The following is a 23,692-nucleotide window of genomic DNA, read 5'->3' as shown; positions in this document are numbered from 1 at the left end:
ATTTGTGATAGTAATGCAAATCATTGGCTGGATTTCCTCTCAAGATCAAATATAATGGGAAAAATGATCCAGCAGGCAAAGAATGCCAACCGGTTTCACAATAACATTTGACATGGCTTCAGAAGATGGCACCCGTGCATAGCTTCCCCCTCATGAGCAGTGATTCATCAAAATGGCAGGAGAAGCGGAAGTTAGGCACCAAGCACCAACTGACCCCTATTTGACATCATAGTTTTGGCCCCTTATCTCAGCCTTAACTTCTCTCTAGCCTTTCATTTTCCACATAGGTGTAGAAAAGGGGCAAGGACGTGAAACTAAAGAAAGTAAAAATGTAAGGAAGTAAAATGTGCTCCTAGTGCCCTGTTAACATTCGTTAACGCTCATACACCCTTTTGACTCTGGTCAGGGCTCCTAGGCCTGACAGGAGAAGAGTAAAAGCACGCTATTGTGTAATGGCTGAAGTGTCACTCATGACCTTCTCCTCCTGAAGAAATAGCAAGAAGCTGGCTGTTCTCACTCATCTCTTCTTGACAGATGCTGTGATGGGATTCCTTGGGTCCACTTTTTCATTCACGGCCCACCAGGCACGGATTAGCCCTGCTGTTTAACATCTTTTATGGAAGCTTTAAATGTTCGAGTTTTCTTTACTGCATGTACCTTCTGAGCTCATGCTACAAAAGGTGTCCTTTGCAATACTTAGAAGGTTAAGGTCTGCCAGTCCATTTCGTCTATACTGTGGATTGTTTTGAAAGTCAAAAGCAGCTTTAACAGGGATTTATTTGCATTGCTACTAAAGATTTTGTTATTTTATTTTGGGCGATTAATTTGCATTACCCGAATTCTTACTTATCGTGTGTTCCTACACACATCCACTGAACAACGAAAAACCACTCCTTGGCCTGTTTTTTTCTGACATCTTTCCTATATAAATCCATCATTTAAAAAAAAATGTCAATCCTAATGCCTGTGTCAGTAAAGAGTCCACAGGAAAAGTGAACATGGTGTGTGTTATTGCAACTTGTATATCACAATCCTAGCTGGAAAGCAAAGTACTGATGAACCTTAGCACCAGGACAGAAACTATGCACTCAGATGAGAGGGTCAGTTCACTCAGATGAGAGGGCCAGCAACCACTGAGTTGTATACAGCTTAAGTGTAATGCTCATTGATAAGACTTGTTTTCAGTTTCTTCCTGAATTCCAGAAGTGCCAAATCTGTTCTGAGGTCAGTGGGAATGATGCTTTAGAGCATGGGTGTGGAGCTGGAGAAGGCCTATCTTCTAGCTTTCACCTTCTTTCATCTTTTGGCCTCCAAATTGGCGCTATCGTAGTTATGGTTAACCCTGGACGGCCAACTACGCTACGCTCGCGAAGTTTGCGTAGTTTGGCCTACTTCACGCTACGCGAATTACACGTAGCACAGGGCAAAATTGCGTAGCAAAGTTGTCATTTTTTGCTCGCTCGCGGTCCTCAAGGTCAAGGTGGCGACCGCGAGCGAGCAAAATGGCATCTCTGCAAGACTTTTTCCTCGTTCGCCATCAGCAACATCAAGTTGGCGATCGCGAATGAGGAAAATAAACCTCCCTGTGAGATTCTCAACACAGGGAGGTCAGGTTTCTCATTGTGAGTGGTCACAAATGCTTGCGACCGCTTGCGATGAGAAACTATCGGTCCGCGTTGAGAAAGCTTCCGCTCGAGTAAAAATCTACTAGAGCGGCAGAAAACGACAGCTCGCACTGTGCGAGATGCCGTTTTCAATGATTGCACAGTGCGGACAAGCATCCGGTACTGTGCAATCATTGCGAACAGTGCACTATGCAGTTCGTGTAGTGCTACGCGTATCTCGCATAGTGCGAAGTGCACTTCGCGTAGCTACGCGTTGCGCAACTACGCGAACTACGCCCAAGGTGAGTTATGTTATGGTTTTGACCACTAGTTGTGCCTAGTGTTCTAGATAGGTATGTTGGAATGTCATTGTAGCACAGGGCTAACTAAGGCGGACTGCAGGCGGGCAGAAAAAGTCTGGAGGGTGTCCTATGATAATAAGGCCAAGGAAGTGTTTCTGGAAAAAAGGCGCCTTCACCATAGGCTGATAAAAAAGTCTAAGGCAGCCTACTATGCTGGACAAATCCAGGGGGCGGAAAATTCCGCCAAAGAACTTTTCGGCATTTATAAATCCTTGACCTCGGTAAACGCTCCTACAGAGCCGGAGAGTAGCTCTACGGAGTCATGTGACCGGATTGCCGAATACTTCTCCGCTAAAGTAGAGAAGATCTACTCGACTTTCCCTAATCCGCCGACAGGGTCTGACCTTGAGGTAGTAGTGGGGGACACGGAGACGGTAGGGTATATCACACACTTTTGCACCCCCCCTTTCGAGGAATTAGTGGTGGTATGCCGCTCTGTCAAATCAGGATCCCCGTGGGACCCGGTGTCGCCAAAACGTCTGGTTGACAGTCTGGAGGTCCTGGAGCCGTATATAAGGCACGTCCTCGACATCTCTTTCGGATTGGGAAAGCTGCCTGAGGGGTGGAAACAGGCGGTGGTGCTCCCGCTCCGGAAGAAACCCCACTTAGGTTTCGAGGTACTAGAGAATCTGAGGCCCATTTCCCTCCTACCTTTTCTGGCCAAAGTGGCGGAAAAGGTGGTCAATACCCAGATTATGAAGCACGTGGAAGAGAGGGGACTGCTCCATGCGACGCAGTTTGGCTTTAGGCCACGACATTCTACCGAGTCCGCCCTTCTCATGGCCACGGAACATCTGAGAGAGGGTGTGGATGCAGGCCAAACTATGGCCTTGATCCTGCTGGACCTCAGCGCGGCGTTCGACACTGTAGCGCACAACATCTTGCTACAGTGTCTGAACAGAGGTGGCATCTCTGGCACCGCGCTGAGATGGATCCAAGATTTCCTCAATGGGAGAAGCTTTCGAGTCAGGCAAGGAGACTGCTATTCAAATGGGTGCCTTTGGGCCAAGGCGTGCCGCAGGGCTCGTCATTGAGCCCAACCCTCTTTAATATGTATGTCGCGCCTGTTGCCTCGATTATGGAGAGCCATGGCCTCCAATTGGTCTCTTATGCCGACGACACGCAGCTGGTGATCTCCCTATCGCACGCGCCCTGTCTTGCTGCCGAGGGCTTCCGTTCATGCATGAAAGATCTTGCCGAATGGATGGCCAACAATTGCTTGAAGCTGAACGGCAGCAAGACAGAGGTGCTGGTGGTGGGGAGAGCCCAGTCTGCTTGGTCGTCGGCATGGTGGCCATCCTGTCTTGGACCAATCCCAACCCCCTGCCAAGAGGCACGTAATCTGGGGGTGTGGTTTGATGCAGGTCTCACTTTTGGCCCCCAGATAAATCGGGTGGTGGGAGTCTGTTTCGGGATTCTGAAGAAATTAAGGAAAGTCCTTGACTTACTCCCGATTGAGGCCCGTCAAACCCTGGTCCATGCTCTGGTGACAGCTAGGTCGGACTATGGGAACCTGCTGTACCTGGGGGCTCCAGAAAAAAGTATGGCCCGCCTACAAGTGCTGCAGAATGTGGCAGCGCGTCTGATCCTCAGATTGCCCAAAAGGGCGCCTTCTAAGGCGGCCCTCCAGCAGCTACACTGGCTCCCTGTGAGGAGAAGAGTAGAATACAAAGCCCTCTGCACCTGTCATCGCATCCTGAATGGCAGGGCAACCGACCCTCTGACTAAACTGATCGAAGTGTACGAACCAACACGTGCGCTTAGATCCACAGGGGGCGGCCTACTGAGGATCCCGAGAATCAAAAAAGCCCGCATGGGAGGTAGGTCTTTTAGATGCCTAGCGGCTACTAATTGGAACAAACTGCCAGCGGACTTGCGCCTGGAACCGGAGGAGACTAGGTTCAGAGCGAAACTTAAAACATTTCTCTACTCTAAATAAGTGTCCGCTCAGTTTCTGTGTCCTCTGTTAGCTGCCTCTCCCACTTTCAGCGCGTGGACACGCCGGTGTGCGTAACGCAGCGCTCTACAAATGTCCCAATAATAATAATAATAATAATAATTGTTATTAACCTTATCAGTGATCCAGTGGGTCATGAATATGATAATTGCCTAGAGGAATACCCAGTACTGCTCTTTCAGTTTTGGGGTGATGTGGTCGAATTTCTTCAAGATCTTGATGAGGCATAATCTGATTTTGTTGATCTTCTCAATAAATACATTTTTGACGTTACTACATTTGCAGGATTACTGGGTCCGTAAATGGATTTCTATAGTGCTTAATTGTTTCGAAGAGTGCTTTGCTTCTGTTGGCCAATTTTTGGATAGTGGTTTTGCAGAATTTGACTAAAATGACGTTGATGATGGACCTGCATAAAGAGCAGAGTGCTTTTGATTTTGGGTAAGATCATCGATACAATTGGTTCATCTCCATTTCTTTACTGGAATGCGTTTTGCACACTTTTTTTCACTGAGTTCTTTCGATGTATTTTGATGCCAAGGGATTACTTTGGAAGATAGTGTTTTGATAGGAGCACTACCATGTAGAACTGTAGGTGTCAAGGAGAACGTTGACTTCTAAGGAGGGGTGGAGACAGATTGGCACGTGGATGAGTTCATCTTGGGTAGCATTCAGATGGGTTTCTGAAGCAGTCGAACATTCGTTTTCTACTTTTCTGTTGGATTCGATGCAACAGGGTGGTATGAAGGAAGGAGAGAAGGCAGGTGAAGACAGCTGCCCAGTCCAGTAATCTTGAACCTTGAAGTGAATTGTGGGAGAACTTGACAAGATGAGGTAAAGTGTATTGCCTTTGGAGTGGGCTGGTTCGGGGTGTGCTGCTTAATTTCCAGACTGTGTAGGAGTGTGTAGAACAGAGTAATCCAAGGAGTAGCTCGGGAGTAACTGGTAGCTCCCAGCTACCTATGAGTAGCTCTCTTCTGTGTAGTCCAATTTAGTAAAGGAAAAGCTTTTTTTGGCTGAATTAGTTTTTTTAAACAAATTTGCAGAATGATATATATAAAAGCAAAAGGTGTCTATATTCTGAATTACTAAACGGATGTTTGCATTATAAAAATATATTTAAGGCAGATATATAAAAACTAAATTAATGGTATCTTATTGAAGTGGTCACTAAGACTAATAATTTACATTAGTAGCTCTGGTGATTTTAGTTGATAATAAAAAAATTTTTTGTAGATCCCTGTTGTAGAAGTATTCTTTTTTCGGTAAAATTTCCAAAAAAGTAATGCTGGTGCACTCATCCTCTTACAACTTTGAAAGAAATACCATAGACGCACAGAAGAGGTGTATTTAGTTTGCTTGGCGATATGATGAATAAAAAAGAAAATGGCGAATTTTTAAATTTGAACTCAATATATTTAGCTCTGAATAAACATTAGAACTCTAGAAACACACTTGGCATCGGTTATGTGCGTACTACAACTTGTAAAATAAAAGGTTGACTGTTTGGTAGAGGAAAGCAGGAATTAGAAGGAAAACACAAATAATCCCAACAGTCAACAACTCTGTATTGTATTGTATTGTAATTGCATTTATATAGCGCTTACTACCCCTGACGAGGAGTCGAAGCGCTTTTTCGGCGGGTAGCACGCTACTCCGGGACCCATAGAGGATTAGTGTTGAATTATTATAGTGAAACATGCAAGTACATTTTAAGTGGTGGAAAGGTTAGTCAGTTCTTTAGATTTGGAATGATAGCAGAAGGATAGAGGAGGAAAAAAATGTTTGTATTTATATAGCGCTTGTTACCCCTGATGGATGTTGAAGAGCTTTTCTGGTGAGTAGCAAGCCACTCTGTAACTCATAAAGGATTAGTGTTGAAAATTAGTGAAGAAAAATATGAAATAATTTGAGTAGTGGATATGTTATTCAGTTATTTGGGTAGGGATGGGTAGTTGGCGGGATAGTGAAGGGAAAGAGGTTTGTATTTATATAGCCCTTGCTACACCTGATGGGGTTTTGAAGCGCAAGTAGCACGCTACTCTGGAACCCATCGGGATTAGTGTTGAATTAGTATGGTGAAAATTGAAAGTAATTTTAGTGGTGGATATGTTAGTCAATTATTGTGATTGAGAAGGTTTGGGGAGGGGTAGAATAGAGGGAAGAGTTTAGAAAGGTTTGTTTTGGGGATCGGTATAGTAAAAGAGATGTAAGATGATGCAAGGAGGGGTAGAGTAGTAGAGAGTATGGAAAGGATTATTTTGGGGATCATAGTAGTGGTATGAGGTTTGGGGTTAAATGAGAGAGTGGATGTAGAGGATATATTGAGCGAAGTATAGGCTGAGAAATAGGGAAGTGCATTTAAAATGCTAAGTTAGAAGAAAGTGATAAATGTATAGATCCATAAGTACATTGAAAGTATATAGATGCATAATGGAGGTAGGTATATTGGGCAGCATGTCTGGCCCTGGACCCAACCAGACTCGAACAGGCTCAAACAGGCAACTGCCCTTGTCCTCTCTGCCCTTTACAGGCTCAAACAGGCAACTGCTTTTGTCCTCTCCGCCCCTAGCCTTGACGCCCGGGCTGAGACGCCCTAAGCCAGGCCTTTTATAGCCCTAGTTATCTGGTGACCCCATCAGCCAATGGGAACCCTACCCCTAACACTATCCAGTCACAACACTAGCCCTAAAAATCTAGAACCAATAGGAGTCCAGGACTTTACAGCCAATCTTATCCCTAGTCCAAGCACCCAATCAGTTCAAAAACCCTAATCTCTACATACAATAGAGGCCCTAGGCCTACCAGTAGTCCCACCCCAAGTCCAAGCAACCAATGGCACAGCAAGCCCTTGTCCCTACTTCCAATAAAAAGCCTAACCCTACTCTTAGTCCGACAACCAGTCCAGCACCAATCACACCAGAAGCCCTAATCGCTACTTTCAATTACAATTCTAACCCTAGCCCTAGTCCCACCCTAGTCACAACAACCAATAACACAGGAAACCCTAGTCCCTACTTCCAATAGAAATCCTAACCCTAGCCCTAGTCCAACCCTACATTGATTGAATCACAGACCCAGAAACCAATCAGAACACTCACATACCCAACCAATGAGGACATTAACCCTAATCCAATAGAAACATCAGATACAACGACCAATCAGTGTACACATGTAACAAACAATATCAGACCATATAAGGTCCCAGCGACCTCAAACAAGGTTTGCTGGCCAGGGAGTTGAAAGCTGCTTTTCCTGTTCAGAATCTCCTACGAGACAGACAGGCTCAATCCACACTTTGGGCTTCTGCAGGTAAAGGACTCACTAACTTGAAATCTAACAATACTGTTTGAATACAACTCAACTCCCTCTACTGGCCAAAAACAAAGTGCACAGTCCCTAGTAAACACAGTTTAAACTGCTCACAGAAGCACCCTCTGATGTAGAATATCCCCGTTGCTGGGGGTAGAGGCAGGGGGGCTGGTTTCACTGGCTTGTGAATACAAAATGGTGGCTGGGGTGCACTGTTTTAACATACAGATCTTAGAACAGAGCAAAGGAGAAATTTGGAGGGAAAACTGAAAGTCATCAGCAATGAGAGGGAAGAACTACAGAGTTTGGACTTCAAATCCCACAATTCAACACGTTAAATGGAAGCAATCATGGGCAGGAAAAACACGTTTAAAACACAAAACAGGTGATCAAATAATCACAGGCAGGTTAAAACTACAATTTTTAAACTGTAACAACCACAGGCAAAGACAGAAATCACAGAAAGGGGAAATCATTTTTTTAACTTTTGTTTTGGGGAAGAGACAGCACTAGTCTGCCTCCTTACCACTTCCTGGACTCTGCTCACTGCAATCTGGGGCACAGGGGGGCTGCAACTTACAAGATGGAGGAGAATGATTTGGGGTGCACCCAGCAAGGCCTAAAGTGGTAGTAGTGTTGAATGAACCTCTTTTAAAAGAAGCAATCGAGAGAGTAGGTCTAAAGCGAATACAGCACTGAACTTGAATTCATCACCTTTGGTCAAATCAATAAAATAATTTAGGCCTCATTTACAATGCCATTGCACCGCTGGTGCATCACTTTGTTATAACGCACCAGCGGTGCAATGGGCTTGCAGTACCGCATCATTTTCTTGCAGATAAGGCCCTTTGTAGGGAAACATATTAAAGGTGAAAATAATGAGAATGCAGTATCATCTGAAAAAGATAAGGATGCAGGTGAAAAGAAATGCACCTTCTTGATGCTGGGTCCATTCTTGTCCATTCCTCTTTGGATATAGGGGCTGTCTTACCTAAACCCATGCTTACATCTTCACCTCAATTTGAGGTCTCCCTGTCTGGAAGTTGCCCACCAGTATAGGAGCCTTTGAGTGGTATTGATATGAATATAGACCTCTTGGTTGCCCACCGATAGAGGAAGCTTTGAGTGGTATTAATATAAAAATAGATTTATCAGTAATAGACCAGTAAGCAAATAATGCAGAGGAAATCCCCACTTTAAACAAGAGGGATCAAAAAACAGATAATCTTCATTCGGTATATTGAATCAGGAATCGTCGGCATAGCCCTCTTCTCTATGTTGGATGTCATGTTACTGATGCAGAGAACCTCGCAAGGAACATTCAAAGCAATAATACTGAATAATAACGTATTAAAACAAAATCATTTCACTTAGCAACAATAACATCAGAGTTAAAGCAGATACATCGTTGCCTGCCTTCTTTAGGTGTGTAGACTACAATAGGAGGCAGGGATAACCTTACTTTGGAATAATATTCCCCTCTCAGTTTATGTCTCAAGAAGGCCTATGTATATAAAAACGTAGGGTTGCATACCCATCACAAAATTTTGATTCCATTAACAAGAATGTTCTATAAGTCAAATAATAGAAATAAAAGGTGTACAAAGAATTTACCTATAGATTCATCAAGCATCCATTCTGCGATTCCTTATTAGCGAAAAATAAGGATTCGCTAATAAGGAATAACAAAAGGCTATGCATGAAAAACTCTTAACATTCCTTAATTGCGACTCGCAAATTGCGACTCGCAATTAAGGAATATCTCCTAGAGGCCATAGGAATGAAAGGGAAGACATTCTCAATTTGCGATTCTCAATTAGAGAATCGCAAATTGAGATTGCAATTTCAAGGGTGCCAGGGTGTCAAAAGGACACCCTGTTGCACCCCTGAAATCTGTATATGGGTACATCTTGCACACACATATGCCCTAAGGGCATGTTTGTGTGTAAAATGGAACTTTGAAAAATGCACCTTAGTGCATTTTTCAAAGTTATTGCAAATTACCATGAAGGTCAACTTTATGGTAATTTGCTCCCCCTATTAGCGAAATCGCATTTTTTTTTAGTTTAGTGCATTGCATTTAAGAATCGCAATTTAAGTCATCGCAATTGCGCGATTTCTTAAATTGTGATTTTTGCATTTGGGATGATGAATCCCAAAGGCAAAAATACCGGTCGCAAAAGGGGCAGATTCTGAGAATCTGCCCGTTCGCGACCGGTTTTTAGCTTGATGCATCAATACCTTAATCTATATAAATAAAAATGTAACTGTTTGTTTGTTCAAAATCTCAAATCTCCGAAAGTTCTTCACCGATTGATTTGAAATTTGGACACAACGTTGCATTCGAATACGCAAGTGTTTTTATAAACACAACGTTGGATTCGAATACGCGTGTGTCGAATACAGGAGTGTTTTTAATCGAAAGCACAAACAGACACATACAAATGTCAATGTACGTTTGATAAAAATCTCAAATCTACGAAAGTTCTTCACCGATTGATTTGAAATTTTGACACAACATTGAATTTGAATAAGCGCGTGTTTTATATATGCACAACGTTGGATTCGAATACGAGAGTGTCGAGTATGCGCGTATTTTAAATCTAAAGGACGAACAGACCCTATTGATTGGGATGCTGCACAACCACTACAATAGACGCATAGAGACAATAGTCTAAATAGATTAGGATGGACAGTTGGTGTGAGGATCGCAGATCGGGAAGTGGGTGGAGGGAGGGAATAGGAGTTGGTTCACTTTGCAACATTAGCACGTCAGACCGGGAATTTGGTGGAGGGAGGGGGGAGGAGTTGGTTCACTTTGCAACATTAGCGCTAGTTTATATATATAACAACTTTGGTTTCGAATACGTGCATGTCCAATACGTGAGTGTTTTTAATCGAAAGGCCGAACAGACCCTATCGATTTGGTTGCTGCGCAACAAATACAAGGGACACATATAGACAATAGTCCACATATATTCGGATGGACAGTTGGTGTCAGGATGGCAGACCGGGAAGTGAGTGGAGGGAGGGGGGAGGAGTTGGTTCACTTTGCAACATTAAGAATGGATGCATAGAGACAATAGTACACATATATTAGGATGGACAGTTGGTGTCAGGATGGCAGACCGGGAAGTGGTTGGAGGGAGGGGGAAGGAGTTGGTTTACTTTGCAACATTAGCGTGTCAGACCATGAAGTGGGTGAAGGGAGGGGGGAGGAGTTGGTTCACTTGGCAACATTAAGAAAGGACGCATAGAGACAATAGTCTACATATATTAGGATGGACAGTTGGTGTCAGGATGGCAGATCGGGAAGTAGGTGGAGGGAGGGGGAAGGAGTTGGTTCACTTTACAACATTAGTGCGTATTTATATATACACACCGTTGGATTTGAATACGCGCGTGTCCAATATGCTCGTGTTTTTAATCGAAAGGCCGAACAGACCCTATCGATTTGGTTGCTGCAAAACAAATACAAGGGACGCATATAGATAGTAGTCTACATATATTAGGATGGACAAAAACATATTGTATACCCACAAGCATTGTGAAATTAAACATATTCGAAACGTGCGCTTACTTTTCTTTCTCTACCATTTAACCAGACTGAATCACAGCAATGCATGGCCGGGTACAGCTAGTGAGAAATAAAAACGCTGATAAAGCCTTAAAATTAAGTATATCAGAGCTACTTATTAATAATAATGCTTTCACAAAATTAATTGAGCCAACTCACACTAAAAAGTCAAGTTCTAGATCGGTTAACCCTTCTAGCTGGGGTTCCACGATCGATGGATTTTACATCTAAAAAGTTCCCACCAAGAGGCAGTACTTGAAAGCCATTGCATTCATTCATTAAATCGTTATTTCGATGTTTTTCAGTCATAAAAGATTACAGTAAAAACAGTATACATAAAAAGCATAAAATGAATTAGATAAAAATGAATTTGTCATGAAATGTACACAGTCACTGTATAAAATCACCCTTGGGTGCCACTGTAATAAGAGAGGATCTTTCTGGACCACATTGCTAAAAGGAATTTTGAAAGTGCAAAAACTATATGTGGTGATGTATCTGTCTTGAGAACTCTCAATGCAACAGAGCATTTATCAAAACCCAAGTTCTTGCATAGGGGTACAAGCCAGTACATTCTAGCTTTTCTATAGGCAGGGCAGAAGAAGAGCATATGCATTTCATCCTCCTTGGACGCTCCACACCCAGGGCAGAATTTGCTCATGGAAGACGACCACTTGCCTACAAATACCCCTAACGGTAGTGATCCATGCCTCCATTGAATGTATAGCTTCCTTGCTCCTACCAGGTAGATAACATTCAAAAACTCCTCAAAAGCAAAAGAAGTTATTGTCAGGGAGCCAGCTTTAGAATCTTGCAACCATATATTCTGTTTATAGTCCATAAAAGATTTTGCAAGCAATTTGCCGGAAACCCCCCTGCATGCCTGTTCTGGATCATACCAGAGTTTTTTCACGAATACAAGCCAGGGGATTTTAGCTGCGCTAGCATGGCTCAGCACATCCATCAATTCATGCCTATAATTGGACAGTTCTGGTGTTATTAATAGCCTGCGCCAAAACCTTAAAGGTTTCAGAGCTAGCTCATCCTGTATAAAACTCAGTCCTAAGTCCAATCTCAATGGAAGGAGAGGAGTGCTTAGAAGAGTGCAAGTAACTGCCTCATAAACTTGTTCTCCACTTTACCGATATCAGAGTTGCAGGAGTGCCCCCAGAGTTCCCCACCATGGAGTGCAGATGCCCTTGCCTTCACTTTGTAGATCTCCAAAGCGGGGCTCACTGGTTTAAAAGTGGATGTATTTGCCATTTTAAGGATACCACCCGCTAACTGGGAGAGTTTGAGTTGGGCTTTCACCTGTTGGGGACCCCAAGAAAGATTTTCATTGATCGTCACCCCCAGGTATTGAAACGCCTGTGCCCTCTCCAGTCTGACACTACCAAGAAGCGGTGTTGGGCAAGTGTGTGCCGGGGGACTGAAAATCATATATTTGGTCTTATCAGCATTGATTTCCAGTCCCCGGCAATGACAGAAGTCGATAAAGCCATCCAGCACTCGCTGAATCCCCATAGGGGACTTGGAAAGCAGGAGGGTGTCATCGGCAAACATTATCGCTGGCACCCTCCTGCCTGCCAATCTCGGTGCGTCATTGTTGGGAACCGGGTCCAGGTGCGCTACAACACCGTTCACATACAGACAAAATAGGGTTGGTGCCAGGACGCACCCCTGCCTGACCCCCCCTGGCGACCGGAAACCTGGACGACAGCACCCCTTCCCTACCACATCTAACCTGAGCATAATTTTGTGTGTGTAGCCTCATCAGGCCGGCCAGAATTGTATTTGGGACTCCTATGTCTTGGAGCACCGCCCACAATTTGCCCCTAGGTACTAGGTCAAACACGGACCGGCGGTCCACGAAGACCATATAGAGGCTGCCACCCCCCAACGTTGCCGCCTTCCAAAATACCATTAGGAGACAGAAAATCTGGTCCACTGTAGATTTTTTTTTCTAAATCCCGCCTGGTAGGGGCTGAGGATGTCGTGCTCGTCAATCCATTCTTGTAAGCGATCCAGGATTAGTCTGAACATTTTTTTTAGGGACATCTATGAGGCTGATGTGCCTGTAATTGGTTGGGAGCAGAGGGGAACCCTTCTTGAAGATTGGAACAATCTCTGCTCCCAACCAAGTACCCGGTATCTCCATGCCCCCCAAAATCGCGTTGAAAAAGGCACAAAGGTAGGGGGCCCAAATCAACGGTTGATCTCTAAATAGATCACCAGGAAGCCTATCAAGGCCAGGGGCCTTGCCCATGGCCAACTTACTTATGGCAGTGTAAACTTCTTCAACCGAGAAGTCTAGCTCAGCACCTTCCCCTGGTCTAGATGTATTTACTAGGGAATGTTCTACACCTGCGACTGCAGGTCTTAAAATGAAGCTCCCAGACCCCCACCTCAATATTGGGTTTGATTGCCCATCCAGGCTCTCCTGACCCTGAGTTAACTATTGCCCAGAATCTGCGTGTGTCTCTGGAATCTAATGAGGAGGAAAGATTAGACCATTTTTCCATATCCCACTCCTTCTTGACATAATGCATTATATCTTTATATTGTGATCTTAGGGTGCGGATATTAGTTTTGTCTCTCCCATCTTTAAGGGCCCCGATAAGCTCTGTTTTTGCCTTCCTGCATGAGGCGTTGTACCATGTAGATACAGGCACCTTCCGCCTCCTATTGTGGCCCGGCGGGTTGAGAAATTCTGCTAGGCAGGCAACTAGATCCTGATGGACGTGCTGCATATTATCATTAAAATCTGGTACCAAGGGCTGCGAAATTAAGGAGCCTACTTCCTCAAGAATGGGTATAGCAGCACTGTATAATTTCGGCAGTGCATCTCGTGACACAACCAGTTTGTCCCACTTGACTCTGCGCCTATTGTTAGTTATAACCAACCCATCTACTGCTTCCAGGCCAGTTTCCTTTTCATTTGCCTTAGCCCATGGGCACTCTATCCTCATACTCAGTGCATTGTGGTCACTGTCCACCCTAGACAGTACCTCAAAATCAATTACCTTTGGCCATAGACATACCTCCACCAAAATATAGTCCAATCTTGATTCCTGTTCCCTTTTATTGAATGGACACTTGGACGGAATGTCAGAAGGAATGCGACCATTACAGGCCCTGACGGATTTATTCAGGGTTAGGGTCGTGATCAGAATGGCCAGAGGGGACCATGACTTTGGGTGTGGGGACTGGCAAGGCTGGACTCCCCAGTGTTCGTCCTCGCCTGTCAGTACTCCCTCGTTTAAGCCATTGAGTGGCTCATAGTGGCAGTTCAGGTCCCCCGTGACGAAGTAATGGATATCCCTGCTAAGAGAGCCAAGAAAAGTAGAGCGATCTTCTATGGTTTTTGACTTATTTGCCACACTTGTCGGCCGTTAGTAAACATTTGCAAGAGCAAGTTTGTAGTGGTTGGGTCAGGACAGGAGAACACACTGGATATCATTAGAGTACATCGGGATAGACTCGCCGAAGCACTCCAAGTTTAGACCGACCCAGATTGTGAGGCCCCCCGATGCCATTGCAGTCCTACAAGACCTGTAGCAAATGCAAACCATGGTTTAGACAGTATTTCACCTAATTTTGGGAAATTTCATGTTACGCTGGTTTTGCAAAATTCCGGAAACTGTGCCATTATGCAACTTTATGTAAGTTCACGCCATTCCCAGTAGATATTTACTGTAAACATAAGGGAACAACAGAACGTGAGTTGCTGTTGATAGCAGTGCTTTTTGTTTTTAAATTTTTGAATGCTTGGGCTTTCACCTTAATAGGGAACTTTCAAATTTTGCAAATGGTGGGTTGAGGTCACAGTCTGTTACATTTTCCCTAAGGTTTTTGACCCTCTTCATGCGAGAAGATCTCCTTTCGAGAATGGTTAATTTTTCGAAAGGACTTACGACCCGGTTTAATAATAAACGTCTATTTGCTCTGCCAAATGTTTAACAAAACCAGGAAAATATTCACTTGTCAAGTAACTGGTTAATTTCCCAAACTTGTCTACAGCTAGATTGGTGGTGGAATGTTTAGAAGTAAAATTAAGTCCACCACCCACCAGGACACAATATCAAGCACAAACCGATGTATGAATGGAAGCTGGATTGATGGAGAATGTAGACACTTAAATACCCAAATTAGACAACAAAGAAGATTCATTATGGACTAAAGTGGGAAAGAGGCAGTAGCTTTCCTCAAATTTCTAAAATTAGAATATAAAGGCACAATAATTTAGAAAATGGGGTTATATTACAACAATTGTTGGGATAGCATGATTAGCACAATTGCATCCAAAGATTTTAGAAAATGTTGGCAACTTTTACAGCAAGGTATGGATAGTAAACCAAACAGGGCTCCTTGCATGGATGCTGAGGAAGTCTGGGTAAAATATTTGAAGAAGATTCACTCAAACAGTTAAGTGGAAACCACTCAAGAATGTTAAACTCTTGAGGAGGAGACTATATCCTTATTTTCTGTAACAACAATAAAAAGTACAATGCATCTTCAAAATTAACAAGCGCTTCAGGCCCAAATAATCTACCCGCAATCATAATTAAATCAAGTTTGGTTTATGGGCAAGGTCTATTTTTTTGTTTTTCACAGGGTATTATGAATGGGTAATTTCCTGGAAAGCTGTTACTTATAGTCTGACAAACTTGTTAGATATTGTTGTAAACTGTTTGCAGAAATAATATTGGTACCACTACTAAAGGAATGGACTGAGGTCTAGCATATAATTCCTGTCAAACAAGGTGGATTTAAAGTAGGTCATTCCACATTAAATCACTGCTTCAGCTTGTGGTCCTTGTCATGAAGTCTATAGAGTTTGCTTGCGGTCCTTGTCATGATGTCTGTAGAACAAAGGGATAATCTCTTCTTTTGTTCTGTAGACTGAAATGCCACTTTTGATCTGGTCAACAGAGAGCTATTGCGGGAGATGTTAACAAACCTACACATCCCAATGATTTTACTTTCAATAATAAAAGAGCTACACAAAGGAAATCGTCCAAGAGTGAATATAAACATAGAGGGCACTCCTTCACAAAAAATATTGATTTTCCAACAGCAAAAACAAACCGCTTTAGTTACAAAACAGCTGGGTCACATGTCTCTTGTCTACTTTATGCAGGTGAACTTGTGATCATGGATAGGACACAAATAAGACTACAGAGTAAATTCACGGAATAGCATATTGAAAGTAATAAAAGAAAGCGAACATCCATTTGGATGAAATCAAAGTTATGTTTTTCAGGCCAAGAAAGTCCAACTTTTCCTGGTATATAGGTGATACAAAAGTGGACGAAGTGTGTTTCAATAAGTATTTAGGAATGTGGTTTTGTAGGAACTTGCAGTGAACAATTATAACACGACTAAAAGGTAGGGAACATTCTACCATGGCTGGTGTGAAAAACATCAGCAGGAATGATGGTGCTCCCTTTCTATGGACTGTATTAGCATCATCTTGTGCAATAATACAACCTCAGCTTCAATATGGAGCAGAGGAATTGTGCCTGGACTGTAGGTGCCTGTGGGATTATTTGAAAGGCAAATGCCTAAATATCTGCAGTGCTGTCAAAAGCTTCATTGATCCATACTATAAGAGTAGAACCTGATTTAACAGTGTTTACCCTTTTAGCCTGCTACCATACATAACATTTTTGGATAAGGTTAGAAATAGTGCAAATCATAAAATTGCCACTCTCTGTAGTGAGGAGATTGTATGGAGTGAATTAAGATTGGCACAGTAAATAAGAAACGTTATAAAAGAGCTATTTAACAACTTATCTATAAAGTTTGTGAACTCAAACGTATTAATGCTTTCTAAGGCTGAGCTGCGGCTTGAAACAAAATTTTGTTCTAGAAAAAGAGATTAAGGGCCATATGTAGGTGGCCTATTTTACTGATTCGGTAAATTTACCGAATCAGTAAATTTACCGAATCGGTATTTTTACCAATTCGGTAATTTTGAAATGTAGGTGGGACTCTTCTGAGTCCCACAGGCCTTACCGAATCGGTATTTTACTACCCAATCCAATTGGGTGGTAAAATACCGATTCCAGGTGTGCATGCACATGTGTGCATGCACACCTATGGCATGTGACTGACGGACATGCCCTCAGGGCATGTCTGTGTGCCACATGTCACACATGCCTTAAATCGGGGTGCTAGAGGGTGTCAAAGTGACACCCCCTGCACCATTGCAAAATTCGGTATTTACCGAATCAGTAAATACCGATTCGGTAATGCCCATTAATTCCTATGGGCTTCAATGCCCATAGGAATCAATGGGCATTACTGAATCGGTATTTACCGATTCGGTAAATACCGATTCTTACAGAATCGGTAATTCAATTACCGATTCTTTCTACATCTCCCCCCTTCTATTTTACCGGTTCATAAATACCGAATCGGTAAAATTCGGTATTTATGAATCAGTAAGATTAACTTACCTACATCTGGCCCATAATGTATTTGAGCAGTAACTCATCAACCCAGTTTGTAAGAGAGTCATGACAAAACAGATGCGTTCATCTTTATACAGATGATTTACCTAACACAGCATTGAGCATTGAGAAAGGTAGTAATAAATTTAGAATAGGACTGCGGTACATATTCACCATGCTTTTGTGTCACCTTTTTGCCACATAAGGGGGCGCAAGGCGGCGCAAACCCTGCGTGGCTTAGTAAATGTGGAGTAATGCAAGACAGAGCAAGTCGCTGCCTTGCGTTACTCTGCCTAAAGGAGGCCTTCTATGTGTGGAACCTGGGTGTTCCCACCCATCCACCCATGCATTTTGGCACATTCCCAGATTTACCATTAGTTGTAGACATGGGAATGCTTCAAAATTATACACAAGGAGAAATGTGCTTATTCACACTCGAAGCCGGGACAGCTGAGGAGATTCGACGACTCTAGAGGATGTCTTCTTGAATCCGTTTCACCTCAGATGACGTTTCCGAAAATATGCCTCTACTTTCCTAAACTACTTCCGACGGAAGACACCAGACGAATTCCCATCGCAAACTGGATTTTCTCTTCATTAAATCTACGGAGCTAACTCGCTAAGGTGCGCACTCTGGAATTACGTTAGTGAAGTGCGCATTAACTTTGGAGCGCAAGCTTCACCTCATCTCGGAACACCTGTTGGGAGAAAAACTAGACCGCTACCAAGTTTTGGAGGCGGCAGCCACCTTTAAGTTTCTTTGCCGGTTCAGTATTGTCCAGCGGTTATTTCTTTGCTGAATCTTCTTTGTTGGGCAGTGACTGTTATCTAGCAATGCAGCTAAAGTTGGCATAGTATTTTTTGGAGATCTGACGAGGCAAAAGACAAGGATAGGGAGGAACCCCAAATAAAGATACCAGGCGGGACGGACAACCAGGTAGCATCGGAACAAGGGGGGACAACAAACCCCGGGGCGACCAAGGCAGGTGAAAAAGGGGTGTCAAGGGAAGGCCCAGATACCAATGAGAAGCTGACCAGTGCATACCTGTTCCCTTCCCTGGGTAATCCTCCTACAACCACAAAACTCCTGAGGCTGACCAACCTCATCCCACTGGCAGTCAAGGAAAGAATATGGAGGAAAGAGTTCATAGACTTATTTCTCTGCTCAGGAAGGCCTAGACCTGACAACCCAGGGCAAGAAAGACGACAATAGGAGGGAACTACACAAACCTAGGATGGACAGATCACTAGAGAATTGGCTAAAAGCATTCAGGATCCTAGCTTGTGTTTTTGTGGAGAAATTCACCCAGCGTGCAGCGGCACTCATCTTGTATGAACAGAAGATGCATGAAGCATACCTAAAGTATCAGGGGGAGGCCTGGTTAAAATACAATGAAGGTTTCAGGGAGAAGATGCAAACCTGGCCAGTGATGGAGTGGGACTGGCAGGACATGGAGGGCATTTCAATGCACATGGTGGTGGCCAGGGAAGGGGTCAACTCAAGTGGCAACAATTTTCCCACTTATGGGAGTAAGGGCAAATACGACGGTTAAGGGTTTAAGGGCGGGAACCAGGGCAGTACCAAATTGGGAAAACCATGCTGGAAATTTAACAAAGATGACTGTTAAGGGGGGGCAGCATGCAGGTTCAATCACACTTGTGGGTCTTGCTGCGGAAACCCGCCCACAATCCACTGTAGGCAGGAGCATGGAGCAGGAGCCGACAAAGAGAAATCCGGCACAAAGAAGTGAGGAGCAGGCCCCCGCGGACTGGGGGCAAGGGGCAAGGGCAGGGGACAGCTGCTACCAACTCCTATTAAAACCAGCAGGCTGGTATTTTTATTGGGACAATATCCCAAGGCCACATACAGGCAAAGGCTGGCAGAAGGTTTTACACAAGGCTTTAAATTACCATACAAAGGACTCAAGGGTGCACAGGACAGCTGGAACCGAAAATCTGTAAGGGGTAACCTGGGCATAGCACGAGAAACGGTGGGCAAAGAGGTTCAGCTGAGGTTGGTGGCCAGGCTCTTCACCTCTCCCCACTGGAGAACTTAGTGGTCTCACTGCTAGGAGCGGTACCCAAGAAGGTGGAAGGAAAATTTAGATTCATACAACATTTGTCCCACCCTCAAGGGGATTCCATCAATGACTGGATGGAACAGGAAGCTGGCGCAGTAGCTTATGAATCAGTGAACGACTCAGTGGACCTGATAAGGCAAGAAGGGAGGGGGGGCCTGTTAGCAAAAACAGACATAGAGTCGGCTTTCCGCCTCTTGCCAGTCCACCCAGACAGCTACCATTTGCTAGCTTTCCAGCTAGACGGGGTATACTACTATGAAAAATGCGTGCCAATGGGTTGCTCAATATCATGTGCTGATTTCGAGGCATTTAGCAGTTTTGTAGAGTGGGAGCTAGGGACACATGCTCTGCGGGGGGGTGTCCATTACTTAGACGACTTCCTCTTAATCAGCAAGGCAGAAACAGGAGATTGCGCTCACCTCCTGTAGAGCTTCATAGCGCTGGCCCGGGAGATAGACAATCGGCTTGCACAAGACAAAACAGAGGGCCCGACCATGAAGCTGTCCTTCTTAGGGATAGAGCTAGACTCAGTGTCAGTAACATACAAATTACCACAAGGTGGCAGAGCTTAGGGAGATCATGGGTAGGCTCAGGCTACAGAAGAAGGCCACGCTAGGAGGGATGCAGCAGCTGCTGGAAAATTTTAATTTTGCGATGGGGGTGATCCCAGTGGGGCACGCGTTTGCAAGAAGACTGGCTTGGTTGACCAGAGGCATGACGCAGAGGCACCACAGGGTCTGCCTAACACAAGTGGTAAAAGCGGACTTAGAACGCTGGGAATCCTTCCTGTCCAATTTCAATGGCACCCTCATGTGGCGAGAGCCATAGGTACCAGCGGCTCAGCTCGAGCTGTACACAGACGCAGCAGGGGGCTTCAGTTTCGGGGCCATCCTAGGGACAGGGTGGATGGCAGGGTCATGGCCGGAGGCCTGGAGAGAAGCAGGGGCTACAGCAAACATTTCACTGTCAGAACTGTTCCACATTGTAGTGGCCTTTCACATTTGGGCAGAGTGGCTAGCAAACAGGCAGATAATACTGTGGTCCAATAACCATGCAGTAGTGCAGGCAGTCAACACCGGGACAGCAAATTGTGCGTCGATGGTCAGCCTGCTGCACAAATTGGTCCATTGCCAGCTGAGGGCTAATATCGCGCTTAGGCACACCACGTCCCAGGAATAGAGAACTCAGTTGCGGGTCCCATTTCTCATTTTCAGTGGGCAAGATTCCGAGACCTCGCTCCGGACGCGGACCAAGGAATGATTCCGGTACCGGAGGAAGCATGGGTAGAGCAGGTTTAGAAGAGATGCTGGACAACACACTGGCCCCAAAAACAATGCACTGCTACCATAAATGCTGAGCGACATTTACTGTAATCACAGGGCTGTCAAGAGGCCAGCCGGTGGGGCAAAGCAAGGTCCTGAATTTCATAGAATGGGCATTTCTATCGGATAGGCCAAATCATGGGCTTAGGCCAATTTGAGCGCAGCAGCCTAATGCACAAAGATGGAGGCAGGGGTGGACCCTACCAGGGGTTTTCGATGTAGAGTGGCACTGAAAGGTTGGGGCAGGATGCAAGAGGCAAGAAAGGATGAAAGAATGCCCATTCCCTTCAGAATACTGCAACAGATGATAGGGGTCCTTGAGGGATTATGCACATCAGAGAGAGGGCTATACTCTTCAGGGCAGCATTCGCACTGGCTTTTGTCGGGGCATACAGAGTGAGCAAGCTGGTGGCTCCAGCAGTAAGGGTGGCTGGGCTGGGCATGGGCAGTGAGCAGATCAAGGGAATTGGGCAATGCGTGTCTGGCTCGTTCAAACCTTATATACGCCCCACCTTGTACTGAGTCCAATTTCTCCTCCTGCCCCTCCCCGTATAGGTCCGACCAAGCGGCACAAGATGATGTGGATTGTGGGACATTCCTATGTTACACGGGCGCAGCAGTGGCCAGTGGCCATACGCGAGTTCGGCCTGATTTTGCTGTGAGACACCGACATAGTTTGGTTGGGTCATTCGTGAATTAAGTGGGACCAAGTGCTACCCATGGTGCGAGACGCATTAGGAAGGGGTGGCAAACCGGATGCGGTGGTAGTCCCCCTAGGAGGCAACGACCTGGGTGCATTGGGTAGGAGGAATCTGCTAGTGAAAATGCAAGAAGGCCTAGCCGCAGTGGTGAAGCTGGTGTGCTGGCCAAAATAATCTTCTCGGAAATAATAGTGCGGAAGTCCTGGAGGGTGGGCCATGGACATGGGGGTGGTAGAGAAATCCAGACGCAAACTGAATATTACTATGACAATGATATATAGGGCTAATGGATGGGGTTTTATAAGACACAGCTTCATAAACCTGAGGTCGCCAGGCTACCACATGGAGGACGGTGTGCACCTAACAGGGGTAGGGATGGATATGTTTGTGCTCAACATTGAGGGGGTGCTAGAACAAGTGGGGTTCGCATAGATGGTGGGCAAGAATAGCGGGGCAAGGGGGAGTTCCCTCCAACCGGTAAAACCATAGGTAGCGTGGCGGTAAAAACACCTAGAAGGATAGAAAAAGGAGAGAATTTTCTAGAAGTAGATGGAAGGCTCATGCAGTGTCCTTGGGATGCCCCACAGCGTTAGTGGCTATTAGCCACAGATATAGTAGATGGGAGGCTCCCGCAGGACCCTCAGGATGCCTCACAGCAGGGGTACCAAAGGAGCGAGAGGTTAGAACTCAGCCGCAGGCTGGACAGATGAAGTGCTCACATGGGATCCTTGGGATGCAAAATGGCAGGGACCCGGAGGAGCCAAGATGGGTTTGAAGGCAAGCAGGACAGCACTCGTGGCTCGGGCGCATCCGAACGCACACCCACCAAGTCGGTAGCAAGTTCAAGCCTAGCACCATGCAACAGTGGCCTTCGTATTTGGGCCCCTCCCCAGAAAGTGATCTGTCTGAGAGCATATGACAAACAAGAACGGACTAAATGAACTTTGGTGGCAAAATCATTAAATGAGTCAACAGAATGTTATGTATAACCATGAAGAGGCAAATATTTGAATGTTTATGTGTTAATAAACTGCAACCATTTTGGGCACCAAGCAAGCTGTCCCTGTTATGTGTGAAGGGTCAATGGGCGCAGTTTGGAAATTGGCTAAGGGAGGGGGAGGTGACTCTCCTCTTGGGAAGGGTTGTAGCCCGGGCCGGGGAAGGCAAAGCTGGACCTAATAGGGGCCCGGGACAAACACCGCCCAGAGGCAGGTAGCACACCGCCCCCCACCCCCACCGGTCACAAACCCGGGAAAAAGAGGCTACTGCGATTGGTCGCTCCAGGTTGGCACCAAGCAAGTTGTTCCTAGTATGTGTGAAGGGTCAATGGGCGCAGTTTTTAAAATGGCTAAGGGAGGGGGAGGTGACTCGCCTCATGGGAGGGGTTTGCTCCAATACTTTTAGATTTAGGAATGTAGCTGTCATTAGTGCAGCAGGTGCACATGAGAGTTTTGGGCACTCTACACCCCAATCATGACTGTCTTTTACCACCCACTTAGAGTGAGAATGTTTATTCCTTTGTCTAGCCCGGGCAACATTTCTGTTACTCAGATGTACTATTTTGGAATGTAATTCATTTCCGTTTACATTTGTTATACGAATTGCCAAGATTCTGCTTTTAGGCCAGTCCAGAGTTGGCGGAGGAGAGAGGATTTCAAAGTCATTAGAGCACCATTTGGTGACAAAAAACACTAACACTCCAGTTTAATTGAAATTAAGTTATAATTTTTTAGGTTTCATCCAGGTGGCCACTGCTAACATGCAGTTTTAGAAGTTTAACTTTATGGTTTGAACCTTTTCAGATACACTCACAACTAGCTGGGTTTCATCCATATAAGACATCAGATCAAACCCAAAGGGTCTCTCTATGATAGCTTATGGGGAAACATATAAATTGATTAGTGCGGATCTCAGTTATAAGCTCTAGGGTACACCACGCTGAAAAGAAGAACATTTTAAGCGAAAAGGGGGCAGAGATACTTTCTGTTGTCTTTCCTATAGAAAGGATTTGATCAATTTCCAGGCTTTTTCCCTACTCCAAGCAGTCTTTTGGGAAGAACATCATAGGCAACTGTGTCAAAAGCAGGCAACAAAGCAAGTAAATCTGTGCAGCTGAGCCTCCATGTTCTAAAATAAGTCTAAGATCATCAGTTACTAATAGTAATTCAGGCCCTGTGCTGTGATTAGGTCTGAAACCAGACTGAGAGAAGTCTAGCAGGGAGTTCTTCGATACATTCTATACGCTGTAGCTTGGCCGCTTTCTCAATAAGCTTGCCAGGGAGTGACAAGAGCAAGATAGATCTGAAATTAGAAAGGGTGGA

Source organism: Lissotriton vulgaris, chromosome 9 (assembly GCF_964263255.1).
Source record: "Lissotriton vulgaris chromosome 9, aLisVul1.2, whole genome shotgun sequence".
In the NCBI taxonomy this organism is placed as follows: Eukaryota; Metazoa; Chordata; class Amphibia; order Caudata; family Salamandridae; genus Lissotriton; species Lissotriton vulgaris.
Note: the sequence above shows the minus strand (reverse complement) of the source record.